At 36.0% G+C, this 17,187-nt stretch overlaps 1 long non-coding RNA gene across 1 annotated transcript in view; it reads left to right on the plus strand.

The window, feature by feature from the left end:
• The window catches only part of LOC118972645 (uncharacterized), a 112,350-nt gene that overhangs the window by 23,015 nt on the left and 72,148 nt on the right, over positions 1-17,187 (plus strand). Inside the window, exons 2-3 of the long non-coding RNA XR_005061702.2 lie at positions 13,879-14,055; positions 14,305-14,415. This is a non-coding gene — a long non-coding RNA (uncharacterized lncRNA). The remainder of the gene's footprint in view (positions 1-13,878; positions 14,056-14,304; positions 14,416-17,187) is intronic.

A 17,187-nucleotide genomic window follows, 5' to 3' on the forward strand; every position in this document is an offset into this window, starting at 1 on the left:
TGATAGCAAATGCCTCATAGGGTTGTTGTAAGTATTTAATGAGATTATCCATGTAATATATTAAACACAATAGTAGATACATAGAAAATACTCAATAAATGTTATTTTTAATTGAATATATTGCTGTTGGTATTGTTGCCATTGGACAACCTTTCAAAGCACATGAGTTCCATGGTGCTAATTATACATAAATATGTGTTATAGTTTAAATTCCTTTGATAAATATTGGTACATTTGGCATATACTGGCTTTAAAATTCAGATCCACAAGGTACATAGAATCCAGAGAAGTCAAAGGAGGCAGTAAACCTCCATTCTCAGAGCCACTTCACACATGACATACTTAAATCAGCCAACATAGCTGATAGGTGCCCAGCACATGACCCATTGGTGCTCCCTGTGACTGCTGAGGAAATCTCTTTTGGTGTTGAAGCCTAAATGGATATTGTATAATGAGGAATGTGGGTATAATTAAGGCATGAAAAAGATGGTCCTCTTGTTTAACAAATCCAGAGTGCAGCCATTTACCTGTTTTTACGTTTTAGGGGAAAAAAAAGACTTGAATTAGAAGAGTTTCTATTATGTTTTCATATTCCCTTTCTTTTTAAAGTAAAATAATTCATTGGCTTTACACTGTGGAAGTCAGTTATCCAGAAGAGTGGATAATTCCTTGATTGTTTAGAGAAGTAACAAACATTATCTATTTCAGATCATCTCAATACCAATTTCAAGTATATACCTTCACAGCTTAAATGCAGTCAGTAATTGTTCATTTCTTTATCTTGAGTATGTAACCTAACTGAGAAGTATATTTTAAGAGGATGAAAAACAGAATATTCCAATTTACATTTTAGCAGAAGCAATGACTATAGTGGAGCAGTCATGAATTTTATTAAAAACACTTGTTGCTGCATAACTTCTCTAAGTGATTCTGATTCAGTACAAATGGTGTAGGACTCAGGAAAAGGTTTTAACACTCATTCTGATGATCACTTTTTTTAATTGAAATATCATTGATATACAATCTTATATTGGTTTCAAGTATACAACACAGTAGTTCAACAGTTATCTGGTGATTCTTATGATGTGACAAATCTAGGACATTGATTGTTGTTTTTTCTTGCCCAATTTCTCTTCTTTCTTTTGATAAGTGCACTTTAATTTTCCTTTAAAAAAGCCTTCTCCCCACCTCTCGGTCCCTGTGGGTGTTGGGGCAGATTCTACCACCATTCTCATAGGTAATGTAGGTTCCAGTCCTGTTCAATCATTGTAATCAAGAATTCAATATCTCTGGTCACATTAATTGTTCAGAGATAGGTATGAAAGTCAATGCAAGGATGTTGAAACCATTGGAAAGAGGAGATCTCTGGACTTAGGAAAATGAATCCACCTGAAAAAGCGCCAATACAGAGATGCAATAAATGTTTCTCCATTTATTTTTCTCAGAGAGAATTTAGATGACCCTGTTTAGATCCCTAGAGCCAGGCAATTTTTTATTTTATTTTTTTCACTGAAAACACAAGTCATAATGACAGCAATCAAAGAAACAATATGGAAACAACTCAAAGTTTATGAACTCAGAAGGAAATCTTAGAGAATTAAGCTATTTGACATATTAATGACTATTTCTAAGAGTTTATTAAATGAAGCATAGAAAAAACTATGGTGATCAGATAGACAACATAAGAATGAATGTACTGTGGTTTTTATAAAGTTTTTCAAGCAAGATAATTGTACTTAAAATGAAATTTCTAATTGGTCCAAAAAAGGCACATTTCAGGTATAACAATATTAAAAATATATGTAAATTATGCACCTAATAACAGAGCCCCCAAGCACGTGACACAAAAACAGAATTGAAGAGAAAACTACACAATTCAACAATAGTAATTGGGGACTCTAATGCCCCATTGTAAATAAAAGATAGAACATATAGAAGATCAACAAAGAAATAAGACTTAAGCACCACTATAACCAATTACAGTCATCTTACAGACATCTATAGAACAGTCTATACAACAGAATGCACATTCTTCTCAAGTACACATGGAACATTCTCCAGAGGAGACCATATGTTAGGCCATAAAACATGTCTAATAAAGTTAAAAGATTGAAATAATACAAAGTATGATCTTCAACCACAATGGATTGAAATTAGAAATTAGTAACACAAGAAAACCTGAGAAATTGATAAATATGTGCAAATTAAACAACACACTCCTAATAATCACTAGGTAAAAGACTAAATCAAAAGCAAAATTTTTTAAATTTCATGATGAATGAAACACATGCCAAAATGTAGGAAATGCAGCTAAGAAGTACTTGGAGTGAAATTTATAGCAGTAAATGCCTACTAATAAAAAAGAAAAGTCTCAAATCAATAACCTAAACTTCTACTTTGAGAAACTAGAAAAAGGAGGGAAAACTAAGTGCACAGGAAGCAGAAAGAAGAAAACAATAATGACTGGAGCAAAAACAAATGAAATAGAGAATGGAAAAATGGTAGATAAAAATCAATAAAAGTTGGTTCTTTGAAAAACTTTACCAGAATTGGCTAACCTTTAGCTAAACTAACAAGAAAAGGAGAGAAGATTCAAATTACTAAAATAAGTAATATTTAAAAATAGTAATAAGTTTCTGCTCTTATAGAAATAAAAAGGATTATAAAGTAATAGTGTGAATTATTGTACACCAACAAATTAGATAACCCAGTTGAAATGGACAAATGCCTGGAGGGATACAAACTACCGAAACTGACTCAAGAATAAATGGGAAACCTAAATAGACCTATAAAAAGTAAAGAGATTGAGTTAATAATCCAACACATCCCATAAAGAAAAACCCACACCCAGATGGCCTCCCTGGTGAATTCTACGAAACATAAAGAAGAATTATCAGCAATTTTTCCACAAACTCTTTAAAAAAATAGAAAAGGAGGAAAAAACTTCCAAACTCATGTAAGTATAGATCTTCTATCAAAACCAGACAAAATTATCATGAGAAAACAAAAAATTCCTCAACAAAATACCAGCAAACCGAATCCAACAACATATAAATGAGATAACATACCACCACCAAGTGGAATGTATTCTAGTACAAACCGAATCCAACAACATATAAATGAGATAACATACCACCACCAAGTGGAATGTATTCTAGTAACACAGGGTTGGTTCAACATATGAAATCAATATAGTATACCATATTAATAGAATAAAAGACAAAATCACATGATTATCTCAAATGATGCCAAAAAAGTATTTGGCAAAATTCAACACCCTTTCAGGATAAAAACACTCAACAAACTTGAAATAGAAGGAAACGTCACCAACCTGGTAAAGGCCATCTATGAAAAACTTATGCCTAACATCCATACTTAATGGTAAAGTCATTTTGCAGAACTTAATTCCCTCATGGAATGCATTGAAAATGCAACAAGCCCTAAATTTTCTAGGTCAAGACTTTAGATTTTATTCTGATCTTAATGAGAAGTCATCAGAGAAGTTTCAAGCAGGAAAGGTAGGGATTTGATTTTCCTTTTTGGAAAGCACTCTGGCTATCACATACCCATTCCATTGGGATTCCATTTGTACTGCAGGCAGGAAGAGGAGGGAACCCTGGTATAGCCAGCAGATTATGGAGATAGTTCAGAGGAAAGACTTTGGTGGCTTGGGCTAGCGAGTAGTGGAGGAAACAGGGAAGTGGAATTTTTCAGAATGCTTTAAGAGGTAGAGTCAGCAGAACTTACAAAGGATTTGGATGTAAGGATGAGTGAGTAAAGGACAGTAATCAAGGTTGACTCCTAAATTTTTGGCTTAAGCAAAATTGGGTAGATGGTGATGCCATTTATTGAAAGAAAGAAAAAAGGACCCAGTAGGGGTGGACTTGGGAAGGACAAATAAAAATTTTATTTTAGACATGTTAAATTGAGATACCTATTAAAATTAATGTGGATATGTCAAGTAGGAACCTGGATATATAATTTGGAGCTCAGGGGAGAGGTCAGAACTGAACATAAAAATTTGTAAATTATCAGCAACAAACATGGGATTAAATGAGACTGATTGGAAAAGCTGTATAGATAGAGAAAAGAGGGAGACCAAGATGGGGCCCTGGAGTGTCCATCCCTTCAGCATCTGGGCAAAGGGGAAATGAAGTCCATGAAGGAGACTAAGAGGCAGCCAGTGAAACAGAAGGAAACTGGGAGAGTGGTATGGTGGTGTGAACTCCCAAGAAAAGTAACTGTGTTTCAAGAAGGAAGAAGAATAAGTTCTAGTGATCTGCTGCACACCATTGTGCCTATAAATAACAATACTGTATTGTACACTTAATCAGTTTTAAAAGGGCAGATCTCATGTTAAGTGTTTTTGCCACAATAAAATTTTTTTAAATGATTTTTTAAAGGAAGTGGGGATGAACTTTGTTGATACTGCTGAGATGGCAAACAAGAGAGGAATGGTAGAATAGCCATTAATATTTGGAATACAGTGGTTATTAATAATCTTGACTAAGTAGAATCAATGAAGTTGAAGGACAGGTGTCCAGCTGAGGTAGGTCAGGAGAGAATGTAAGTTGGAAAATTAAGGGCAGCAACTCCAGATAATTCTTTAAAGAAACTTTTTATGAAAAGGACAGAGAAATGGAACAGCAATTCAGAGGACATGTGCATCTGAGAGAGGTCACAAATATAGAAACTGTGTCACTGGAAAGAATCTGGAACACAATGGTGGCCTTTGAGCAGGTTGTCTTTGACCTGTTGGCCTTTGGCCTAAGCCAAGCCGCATCATCCATAGGAATGAGAAGGAAGTCTAAGAGGAGAAGTAATGATATAAATGATAGAGAATTAAGGGTATTCACAACAGTGTTTAAGATAGAAGAGCCAAAAATACTGAAATAATAATGATATAAATGATGCAAGCTTTCATGGGTGATGAGGAAATTTCATGGGGGAAGTCTTAATTGTTTCTACTTCCCTGATAAATATAAGCTTCTGGTGATTAGTGGGGATAGGGGAGAGGCTGAGTAATATAAGAGTTTCAGAGAGGAGGGGAATGGTCATTCAGAAATTGCGGTGGGCTGACTTATCTCCCCAAAATTCACATGTTGAAGCCATGCACCCGAGTGCCATAGTTTCTGGAGATAGGTTATTTAGGAAATAATTAAGGTTAAATAAGGCCACAAAGGTGGGGCCCTAACCTGATAGATCTGTGGCCTTTTAAGAAGAGGAAGAAAGAGAGAAGAGGGAAGAGAGAAAGAGGAGTGGGTGGGGACAGAATGTCTGCCATGTAAGAACACAGCAAAAAGGAAGCCATGTGCAAGCCAGAAAAGTGCCCTCACCAGAAACAGGAACTGAATGGCATTGATCTTGGACTTGCCTTCGGAACTGTGAGAAATAAATTTCTGTTGATTAAGCCACCTACTCCGTGGTATTTTCTTATGGCAGCCTGAGAAGACTAAGACAGAAATGTAGGATGGTGAAAATATTATTAAAGTTTAGTAAGACTCTGGACATGTTGAGTGCCCATTTGTGATGTAGGACTTAAAAAGAGACTAGGACACAATTGTGGGGTTCTTTTTCAGCCATTTCAGTTGCTCAGATGCCAGCACAGAGTAAGCAGACCTATAGATTTAACCCAGGTCATGACTTTGGAGACAAGTGAAGCCCAGAGAAGTAGATAGAGAATTAAGGGTATTCACAGCAGTGTTTAAGATAGAAGAGCCAAAATATTGAAGAAGGCAACTTTAAAAATAAGTTTATCTGTGTTCTCTGTGATAGAAAGATGAGCTTTCTTAAGAAAGACTAAGCTAGATATTCTTTACCCATATTTGCTGTACAGTGTATAAAATTTTGAACCTATTACCATATCAAATCGAATAACACCACTACAACTAGTAGTGCATTACTTTAAAATAATTGTTGATGCAATCCATGTATATTTTGCACTGCAAATTTTCCAATAAGCTGGAAATCCAAATAGGCAAGAATCAGAAATAGATTTTTGTTTAAGAAACTCTCTCAGCATAGAACTTATGATAACTCTCTCCTCACCCATTAGATTTTTCATTTCTAACAATATTTTTCTCTTCAGGGCTTTTTTTTTTCAGGCTGGTATCAATATGCATAAGAGGAAGTGAGATTTTACAGATGGAATTTTTCCTTGGAAACTAAACTATGTCCAATCTTCCTTCCTGTCCAAATTTTGAGCTAAAATCTGGAAAACAAAAACCATTTCTAGGCTCCATGAATTCCCTAATCCTAAATTCTTCCTGAATTGTGAAGTGGAAAATTAAATCGTTTTTGTTGGAAAACTCCCTGTTCAATGGGTCCAGATCAGCACTCAGATGATGTCAGCAAATGTTACATTTTTTTCCAATTATGAAATGAATTATGGGGCGCTAGCTAACCACAGTCAGTCATTAAATAAAGCTATTTTGGCTGATACATTGTTGTCCTGCCAGAAAACACAGGTGTTTTGTTTTTAAAGAATTCTTAAAACATTGCTTTAAGAAAAGATTGCATTAACTATCTTTCAGTCCAAGCTATTATAGGAACATAAAGAAGAAGGTGCTATTTGTAGAAAATTTGTGTGGCAAGGGTAGGGACTGTATTTTTACAAGAAATAAAAAGTTGTTTTATGTCCAAGAAATTGAAACATTTCGACTATGATGTATGAAGACAGTGATATATGTCCATGAATATTTAAACACATCTATACACAGAGTCTTAAGAGTTGAATGAAAGGTACCTTATAAACATGAATTATTATTATCAAAAACAAACTTTCTTGGACTTGGATTTGCAAAGAATGTTAGTTCATTTGGTCTGTAATGATTCCCAATGGTTTCAAATTCATAGTCTCAAAATGATGGCACATACATCTGTCAATATCAAATACATACTTGTTAATAGTAGAACTAGAGCCATACTTTCATCTGGTGGTATTTCCTTGAAAAATGAATGAGCATAAAATTTTCAATTTGGCCCAAAAGTCATAATGACAATTTTAATCATATTACATTTTCAGTAATATCCTTACACTTCTCTTTTTACTCCCTTTCAATCTACTGTCTTCAATTTATGTATCTCTAAATCATTCTTAAATGAAGCAGCTGCTTTTACTTGGTTCATCTAAGGAATTTGGTTATCTCATCCAAATATGACATCTTGAATCATGTATTCATGGCATGCTTATGGAATGAAGCAGTTTTCTGTTTCAAAATGACTTTTTTCTCTGTATGTGCAGGAGAGTATAAATATCACCTATCCATAATCCTTAGAACTCAAAAATGAATGCAGCATTCAATTTCTCATCTGAGTCAAAACTATGTTTAAAAAGAACAACGATCTATTGACAAGTGTACCTTAATAAACTGTTCCTGGAAATAAATCTTAGGATTAAAATGCCAAAAATGGCATTTTCAGTGTATTCTAAAATTGATTCTCAAGACCTAAATTGCCTCGGTTTTATTTCAGTGTTCCGGAATGATTTTATTGCAGACTTCAGAAAGATCCCCTCCTTAAAATAATTGTGGATATCTCATTTCTGAATACTGATGTATACAAGATGATTCTTCAGGTTTTCAAGAGTGTCTTAAAAAAACATATCTAAATCAATATCACACTCAGAATTTCACTACTTGTTCACATGTGTGGAATTTACCTGGAGTACAAAAAAAAATTTTTTAATACTGAAAATACTTCAATTATTTATGAAATAACTCCTGCCTGTACAAAACTGAATGATTCTGTAATAGTCTGGTAGAGAGGATATGAGTTAGCTATTCTTCAACTAAATGTTAGGGACTATTTGTAAAACTAGAGAGATATAGCATATATACACATGTATGCCAACTTCCAAAGAATTTCAATGCACAGGTGAGCTCCTAAAACTTATTTTACTACAAATAAGTGGTTAAACACCATCATAGCATTCTAGAACTTAGTCTACATATGTGACAGTGTTTCTAAGGAGAAAAGCATATGCAATTCTTGCCTGTGATGCTTAAAACTTTGTTCCTGAATAGAGGATTCACCTTATTCCCTGTTCCACTCCACCTACGACCCTAGGCAGGCAGTAGGACTGGATTCCCACAGCGTTTACCCAATGATAGTAGTGTCTATTGCTTCATGATCCAGCTGAGGAGGTACAGAGGCTGAGGGTAAATTCCAGAAAGCTGAAGAGCTCTGATGGAGCTCCTCCTCAAAATTCCAGCAAAGTTGGGGGTGGGGATTGGGGAGACGCAGAATACTTAAGATAAGTACCTGAAGATAAATTTGCAAGGTGATTACATTGAAGAGTGAGATTATTCACATAGCAAACGGATTACAGTGGGTTCCAGGGACATTTGAAGAAACACATTTTCAGGTGTTTGCTTACAGCTCTTTAAATAATCAACAAAGGAAGAAATTAAAGCTAAAATATTACAAGCTACTGATGATTTTCAAAAGTAGAAGTTTACATATGCATTTTATTTTTTTAATATAAAACTATTGATCACTGTTCACTAATATTTACAGTATAGGAAGCAATGTGCAGCTGGACAACATTTTGATTAACTACAAAGTTTCTGTTTTTCCAGGCTTCTGCTAAACCAATAACCTAAACACTGAAAACATTGGGTCCACGTGTAAAGAATAAATTGTGGGTAAAGAAAAAAACATGCAGGTCAACAGTTTAGATTACAAAAGTTTGTTCATCTGTTAATTCCAGTAGATCCTAAATTGCTAACATCTCTAAGCATCTGATCACTTTTCTATGAGCTACATCTTAGACATTGACCTTTTGGTCAGTATAGCATAACTTCTTATAAAGGAAAGTTTCACTAGAAGGAACCTTTAAATGTCCACTTAACTAAGTCTTGCTTGGCTAATTAAAACACACCAGAATTTGTCACATTTTCTCATTTGGGTGGGGAGATTGTTGGCTGTGATAAAATTTTCCTGTCAAGGATTTTGCAAATAAAGTTCCATTTATATGACTGTAGATGTAGATATGGATTCTGGTACAGCTGCTTTTAAATTGTCCAGTTTAACTTGTATATTATATTAAAATTGTCTGGTTAATTAGAGAATCATCTATTTAATTTGAAAGATGAAGGCTTTGGGGAAAAAATTCTATTTAATTTGAAGTGATTTATTTCTTAGGTTGCTTAGATAGAATGAGCCATCCCAGAAATATGTCCTTATCCAAGGTTATGAAATGACATTTTTGTCTTGGTGAATGTTTAAAAAAAAGAAAAGAAAAGCATTTATATATGTATTTTATGCATACACATAAATAAACAAAAAACCCAGAATTATCCTTAGGCATTATGAGTTAACACAAATTATGATTGAGTAATGACTATGGGGATTTTCCCCAACATTTAGAAAAGCTGTTCTCCAATGCAGAGGAAGTAATATACCATGGTATCAAATGTTCTTCTCTGATAAAGGAAAAAACTAAGAAAGCTTTATTTATTTGTTCAAAGTAACCAGTGCTATAGATGCAAAAAATAAAATAAACCTGCTAATGTCACAATTATCGAAATTGGAAAAAGAAGAACAAATGAGGCCTAAGGTCAGCAGACGGAGGGACATAATAAAGATCAGAGAAGAAATAAATAAAATTGAGAAGAATAAAACAATAGCAAAAATCAATGAAACCAAGAGCTGGTTCTTCGAGAAAATAAACAAAATAGATAAGCCTCTAGCCAGACTTATTAAGAGAAAAAGAGAGTCAACACACATCAACAGAATTAGAAACGAGAAAGGAAAAATCACAATGGACCCCACAGAAATACAAATAATTATTAGAGAATACTATGGAAACCTATATGCTAACAAGCTGGAAAACCTAGGAGAAATGGACAACTTCTTAGAAAAATACAACCTTCCAAGACTGACCCAGAAAGAAACAGAAAATCTAAACAGACCAATTACCAGTAAAGAAACTGAATCAGTAATCAAAAAACTACCCAAGAACAAAACCCCCGGGCCAGATGGATTTACCTCGGAATTTTACCAGACATACAGAGAAGACATAACACCCATTCTCTTTAAAGTTTTCCAAAAAATAGAAGAGGAGGGAATACTCTCAAACTCATTCTATGAAGTCAACATCACCCTAATACCAAAACCAGGCAAAGACCCCACCAAAAAAGAAAACTACAGACCAATATCCCTGAGGAATGTAGATGCAAAAATACTCAACAAAATATTAGCAAACCGAATTAAAAATTACATCAAGAGGATCATACACCATAACCAAGTGGGATTCATCCGAGGGATGCAAGGATGGTACAACATTTGAAAATCCATCAACATCATCCACCACATCAACAAAAAGAAGGACAAAAACCACATGATCATCTCCATAGATGCTAAAAAAGCATTCAACAAAATTCAACATCCATTCATGATAGAAAAATCTCAAAAAAATGGGCATAGAGGGCAAGTACCTCAACATAATAAAGGCCATATATGATAAACCCACAGCTAACATCATACTGAACAGAGAGAGGCTGAAAGCTTTTCCTCTGAGATCGGAAACAAGACAGGGATACCCTCTCTCCCCACTGTTATTCAATGTGGTACTGGAGGTCCTAGCCACAGCAATCAGACAAAACAAAGAAATACAAGGAATCCAGATTGGTAAAGAACAACTCAAACTGTCAGTATTTGCAGATGACATGATATTGTACATAAAAAATCCTAAAGACTCCACTGCAAAGCTACTAGAACTAATATTGGAATTCAGCAAAGTTGCAGGATACAAAATTAACACACAGAAATCTGTAGCTTTCCTATACACTAACAATGAACTAATAGAAAGAGAAATCAGGAAAACAATTCCATTCACAATAGCATCAAAAAGAATTAAATACCTAGGAATAAACCTAACCAAGGAAGTGAAAGACCTATACCCTGAAAACTACAAGACACTCTTAAGAGAAATTAAAGAGGTCACTAACAAATGGAAACTCATCCCATGCTTGTGGCTAGGAAGAATTAATATCGTCAAAATGGCCATCCTGCCCAAAGCAATATGCAGATTTGATGCAATCCCTATCAAATTACCAACAGCATTCTTCAATGAACTGGAACAAATAGTTCAAAAATTCATATGGAACTGTCAAAGACCCCGAATAGCCAATGCAATCCTGAGAAGGAAGAATAAAGTCAGGGGGATCTCGCTCCCCAACTTCAAGCTCTACTACAAAGCCACAGGAATCAAGACAATTTGGTACTGGCACAAGAACAGAGCCACAGACCAGTGGAACAGAATAGAGACTCCAGACATTAACCCAAACATATATGGCCAATTAATATTTGATAAAGGAGCCATGGACATACAATGGGGAAATGACAGTCTCTTCAACAGATGGTGCTGGCAAAACTGGACAGCTACATGTAAGAGAATGAAACTGGATCACTGTCTAACCCCATACACAAAAGTAAACTCCAAATGGATCAAAGACCTGAATGTAAGTCATGAAACCATAAAACTCTTAGAAAAAAACATAGGCAAAAATCTCATGGACATAAACATGAGTGACTTCTTCATGAACATATCTCCCTGGGCAAGGGAAACAAAGGCAAAAATGAACAAGTGGGACTATATCAAGCTAAAAAGCTTCTGTACAGCAAAGGACACCATCAATAGAACAAAAAGGTATCCTACAGTATGGGAGAACATATTCATAAATGACAGATCTGATAAAGGATTGACATCTAAAATATATAAAGAGCTCACATGCCTCAACAAACAAAAAGCAAATAATCCAATTAAAATATGGGCAGAGGAGCTGAATAGACAGTTCTCTAAAGAAGAAATCCAGATGGCCAACAGGCACATGAAAAGATGCTCCACATCGTTAATCATCAGAAAAATGCAAATTAAAACCACAATGAGATATCACCTCACACCAGTAAGGATCGCCATCATCGAAAAGACAAACAACAACAAATGTTGGCGAGAGGGGAGAAAGGGGAACCCTCCTACCTGCTGGTGGGAATGTAAACTAGTTCAACCATTGTGGAAAGCAGTATGGAGGTTCCTCAGAATGCTCAAAATAGAAATACCATTTGACCCAGGAATTCCACTTCTAGGAATTTACCCTAAGAATGCAGCACTCCAGTCTGAGAAAGACAGATGCACCCCTATGTTTATCGCTGCACTGTTTACAATGGCCAAGATATGGAAGCAACCTAAATGTCCATCAGTAGATGAATGGATAAAGAAGATGTGGTACATATACACAATGGAATATTATGCAGCCATAAGAAAAAAACAGATCCACCATTCGCAACAACATGGATGGAGCTAGAGAGTATTATGCTCAGTGAAATAAGCCAAGTGGAGAAGGACAAGTACCAAATGATTTCACTCATATGTGGAGTACAAGAACAAAGGAAAACTGAAGGAACAAAATAGCAGCAGAATCACAGAACCCAAGAATGGACTAATAGTTACCAAAGGGAAAGGGACTGGGGACGATGGGTGGGAAGGGAGGGATAAGGGCAGGGAAAAAGAAAGAGGGCATTATGATTAGCATGTATAGTGGGGGGGGGGGGCACGGGGAGGGCTGTGCAACACAGAGAAGACAAGTAGTGATTTTATAGCATCTTACTACGCAGATGGACAGTGACTGTGAAGGGGTATGTAGGGGGGACTTGGTGAAGGGGGGAACCTAGTAAACATAATGTTCTTTCTGTAATTGTAGATTAATGATACCAAAATTTAAAAAATTAAAAATAATAATAATAATAATAATAATAAAATAAAATAAACCTGGAGTCCCCAATACTACTTCAAAACAAACATATCAAACTTGATTTTCATTAGAATGCAATTATTTCTTCAACTAATAAATCAGAAAAACAAGACACAGATTATATATATATATCAGATATTATATATATTATTGCAAATAATTATTGAGTTTTGTTTCATTTTCTGGACAAGAATGCCAAGGTAGCCTCTTTTCGTAAAAAGCAATTACATTTTGAGAACTCTTTGCATTTGCTTCATTTGCCAGCACCAGCTTTACCTCATCTGAGTCTTTCTGGTTCTTGAGAAAACTTAACTCTCTACTGCTGTCTGTGGCACCAATCATTCCTTCAGATTCAAGGCCCCTGCAAAGCCTGTTGGTTTTTCAGCAGCATCTCTGATTTGCTATCATCAGGTTCACTGTCTGTGGGGAAGTTGGGGTTCCTATGGCCAGGATCCTCACTGAACTTAAACCACCTGATGATGTAACTGGCCTGTTACTGGGCTGCCGCTTCCACACCCGTAGGCAATAAGCTATTATTGCACTGTACAGAGAGCTCGGCCCAGTGCTCTGAGCAGAGGCAGAGACGCTAGTGCTCGACCTACCGCCAGAGAACAAGCGGTTAATAAACCCTTTCACCCCAAAGACCATTTGGCTGTCAATTTCTTTGGTCACATTGAATCCATACTGAACTTGCCCAGGGCTGAAACCCATTGGCAAGACAGTGTCAGATAAAGGTTCTCTTTTTGTATCATTCTCTTCTTTACCCGCTCTTTGACAATTCAGAAATGGTTCAGTTAACCCCGGACAATCTAAATCTTCAGGTTTCCAATATTGTCAGCATCTCCTTCCACGTCAGGACCTACTCCACCTTCTCATTCACTACTCAGTTCTCCTGTGCTCTTTCCACCACAGTTTCTTCAGGCTCTGCCTCTTCAACATTTTTACACTTTCCATTCTGTTTCTTTCCCATTTTCTGCAATGTAGGTTTACTGGAGGCCCCTTTTCATTGCAAACTCGAAGAATTGTTATCTACCTACTCCTTGCTGCTCCCAGGTGGGGTACATCTCCTGCCCTGCCCACCCCAAGCTCAAGCGCCATTTTATTTTTAATTTTCATCTTTCAGGCTGTGCGGGTATGAACATCACCTGGGGTCTCAACATCTCTCCCTCAGGCCCCAGCCCCACCCCGTCCCGCCGAATCACACCGCACTGCAGACGTATCCAGTCATCGCCTTTCTCCACCCGTGCAGAAAAAGCAGAACAGAGTCTCACAGGAAATGTCCCTCATATTTTGGAGGAAGGTAACATAGACACATCTGTGCAAAAGAGCTTGCTCGACTTTTCGGCACCTTTGACCTGCACTTCACAAGCCTTCCTCCTTTGCCTTCGCCCCACAGGCCTCGCTCTATCCTGGTTTTCTTTTTGACTCAGGAGGAAAAAAGTCAAAAGTGCATAAGGCCCACCTTTAACTGTTGACTGGACAAAAGACTGAGGAGTTATCTGCATTTTACAGGAACACCCACATACAATTTCTCTCATTTTCTCATCAGGACAACTTCAGGGAACATTTCCTGACAGAGCTGTGCTGGGGAGTGGTCCAGGAAATTTATTCTAGTCTGACCTTGTTTTACCAAGAGACTGCTAGAGGTGAAGTGATTAAGGTAAGCAAATTCCTGAGGCTACATAAAACATATTTCTAAGTAGGCCTTCTAGGCTGTATATCACAAGCCAGCTGCAGGCTGCAGTTGGTATAATTGCCTTTCCTTTCAGCATACCCACCATCCCACACTAAAATCTCTCACCATTCAGCAGCATGTTACTGTGCAAGACATATAGGAAAAGATGCTCTCTGCCTCAATTAGATTGGTGTATTTTCTAAAAATATTTGCACCAAGAAGTCCCTGTGTGGTAAGGAATCCTCTGAAGGGGCATTTATTAAGTTTTTGTGTGCTTGTGAAAGAAAGAAATGGAAGCTTAACTTTAGAAGAGCCCCAAAAGCATAAGAAGAAAATAAAAATCAGATGTCATTCCACCTCATAGAGATGACCAATGTTAGCATTTTGAGGAATTTTCTTTCATCCATGAAAGATAAGAGAGAGAGTTACCACAGTTGGGAACATGTTAAATTATATATGCATTTTTTATCTTGCTTTTTCACTTAACACTGTATCATTCATTCAACACTCAACAAATGTTAACATACTGTTAAAAATCAGAACTGTACTTATTTCTGAATATTATGAACATTTTCTGATGATATTAAATCATCTTCAAAAACATTTTTCAAAGATATTGGGTTCAAAAAATTTACTACCATATAACAAATCATTCTCTAATTTTTGAACATACATGTTATTTTTTTGTAACTGCTTTATTAAAGTATAATAAACTGCACATATTTAAAGTGAACAACTTTCTAAGTGATAATCTATAAATGTACCTGTGAAACCATCATCACATTCAAGATAATGAACATATATGCATCACCCACAAGAGTTTTCTTGTGCATTTTTAATCTTCCTTCCTATCCTTACCACCATCTTCAGGCAACCTCTAATCTGTTTGCTTTCATGATACATAAGCTTGGAATTTTTAGACTGTTTTATTAATGGAACAATACACTTCGTACTCTTTTGTCTGACTTCTTAAACTCATAATTATTTTGAGATTCATCTGTGTACTGTGCCATCAGTAGTTTATTTCCTTTTATTGTCAAGTAGTAGTTCATTGTATGGATATACCACAATTTATTTATCCATTCACCAGTTGATGGACATTGTTGTTTCCATTTTTTGACCAAAATGTTATGAACATTGCATATATCTTTATATAGACATATATTTCTTTTTCTCTTGGGTAGTCTATACAAAGACTTCTACACAAATGTTTATAGCATCTGAGGATGGAATGTCTTGGTCATATGAAGTGGGTGTATGTGTTTCTAAGAAACTGCCTGTTTTACAAAGTGATTGAACTATTTTCATTCCAACCAACAGTTCATGAAAAATTATAGTTGTTCCACATCTTTGTACATACCTGATATGATCAATCTTTTCAATTTTAGATAGTCTAATAGGTATATAGTGGTATCTCATTGTGGTTTAATTTTACATATCCCTGGTGACTAAAAATATTAAGCATCTTTCAGTGTCTTTACTCAATCTGTTGGGCAGATTTGTCAAATTTTCAAATCAGGTTTAACCTAAAATGATGACTTTCAGTCTTCAGAAAAGAAACAGAAGAATTCTTCAAAATTCAAATCCTTAGAAAATTCTTTCCTTAATGATACACTTCTACCATTTTATTTCATTCCTATTCAAAGTACTCAAGATTGCAGTACAAATAAAAGTTTAATCTTATTAATGATTAACAGGTGATGATGAAGATAATGATTTAAAGGCCTTACCTAATCATCAGGTGGACAGCTCCAAAACAATATATTTTATAGAAGAACACCATTATTCTAAATACCCGCACAACATCCTAAAAGACCAAATATCCCAAGGTCATGACAATTAGGATATTACTTTATGCCTTATCTCAGATATCTCCTGACTTCTTCAAGGTCAGGCCTGCTTAGCAATTCTTACACAGGTCTTTGATCACTTCTGGCTCATTTCCCCCAACCCATTTCTCCCTTAAACTTCTTACCCCACCCTTTCTCACCCCCAACCCATTCTCCCTTCTCTCAGCAGATGATTTGCCTCTTTCATCATCAAGAAAATAACCTATCAGGTGTGATTTCCACTCTCCTATTTTCTCCAACTTACAAATACATCCACTTTACCCAGGCTTTCCTCCTTTGACTCTTCTAAGAAACACTCCTTTTACATAAGAACAGCATTGCCTCCTAAACCCTGGATCGTTCTTCTCCAAATCTGTAGGCATCTAGTATCTGTCTCTTTCCTGTGCCTTCAGTTCTTAACTGAACTGCATCCAAACCTACTTAAAATTCTTGCAGCTTAAGATAAAAATGTCCCTCCATTTTCCTTTCTTCCTCAGGTAAAGCTTTCCTTCCCTTCAGAGACAACCTCCAAGAACACACAGACTACCCCACTTTCTCTTCCTCATCTCCCATTCATACTTAATCACTGCAGTTTACTCCTGGGCCTATTTTTGCTAAGGACATCAAAGATTTCCTAATGGTCAAAGCCACTAAACACTCCTCAGCCCTGATTTTCTTGATGTTATAGCTACTTTTGATCCTCTTGAGTGACTCTCCTTTCATTTGGTTTCTGTTCACATTTCTCCACAATTATCTTAAAATTGCTAACGTGGTTTCTGTTATCTGCACATGAACTCTGAATGATCCAGCCCCTTTTTACACTTCATACTCACATAATCTTTCCTTGTATTTCTGCTGAACCTGAAGTAGCAACTTCCAGTTACTACCTAGAGTCAGAGCTATCCTTCATATGTACCAAAACATAAAT

Source organism: Manis javanica, chromosome 6, assembly GCF_040802235.1.
Source record: "Manis javanica isolate MJ-LG chromosome 6, MJ_LKY, whole genome shotgun sequence".
Taxonomy (NCBI): domain Eukaryota; kingdom Metazoa; phylum Chordata; class Mammalia; order Pholidota; family Manidae; genus Manis; species Manis javanica.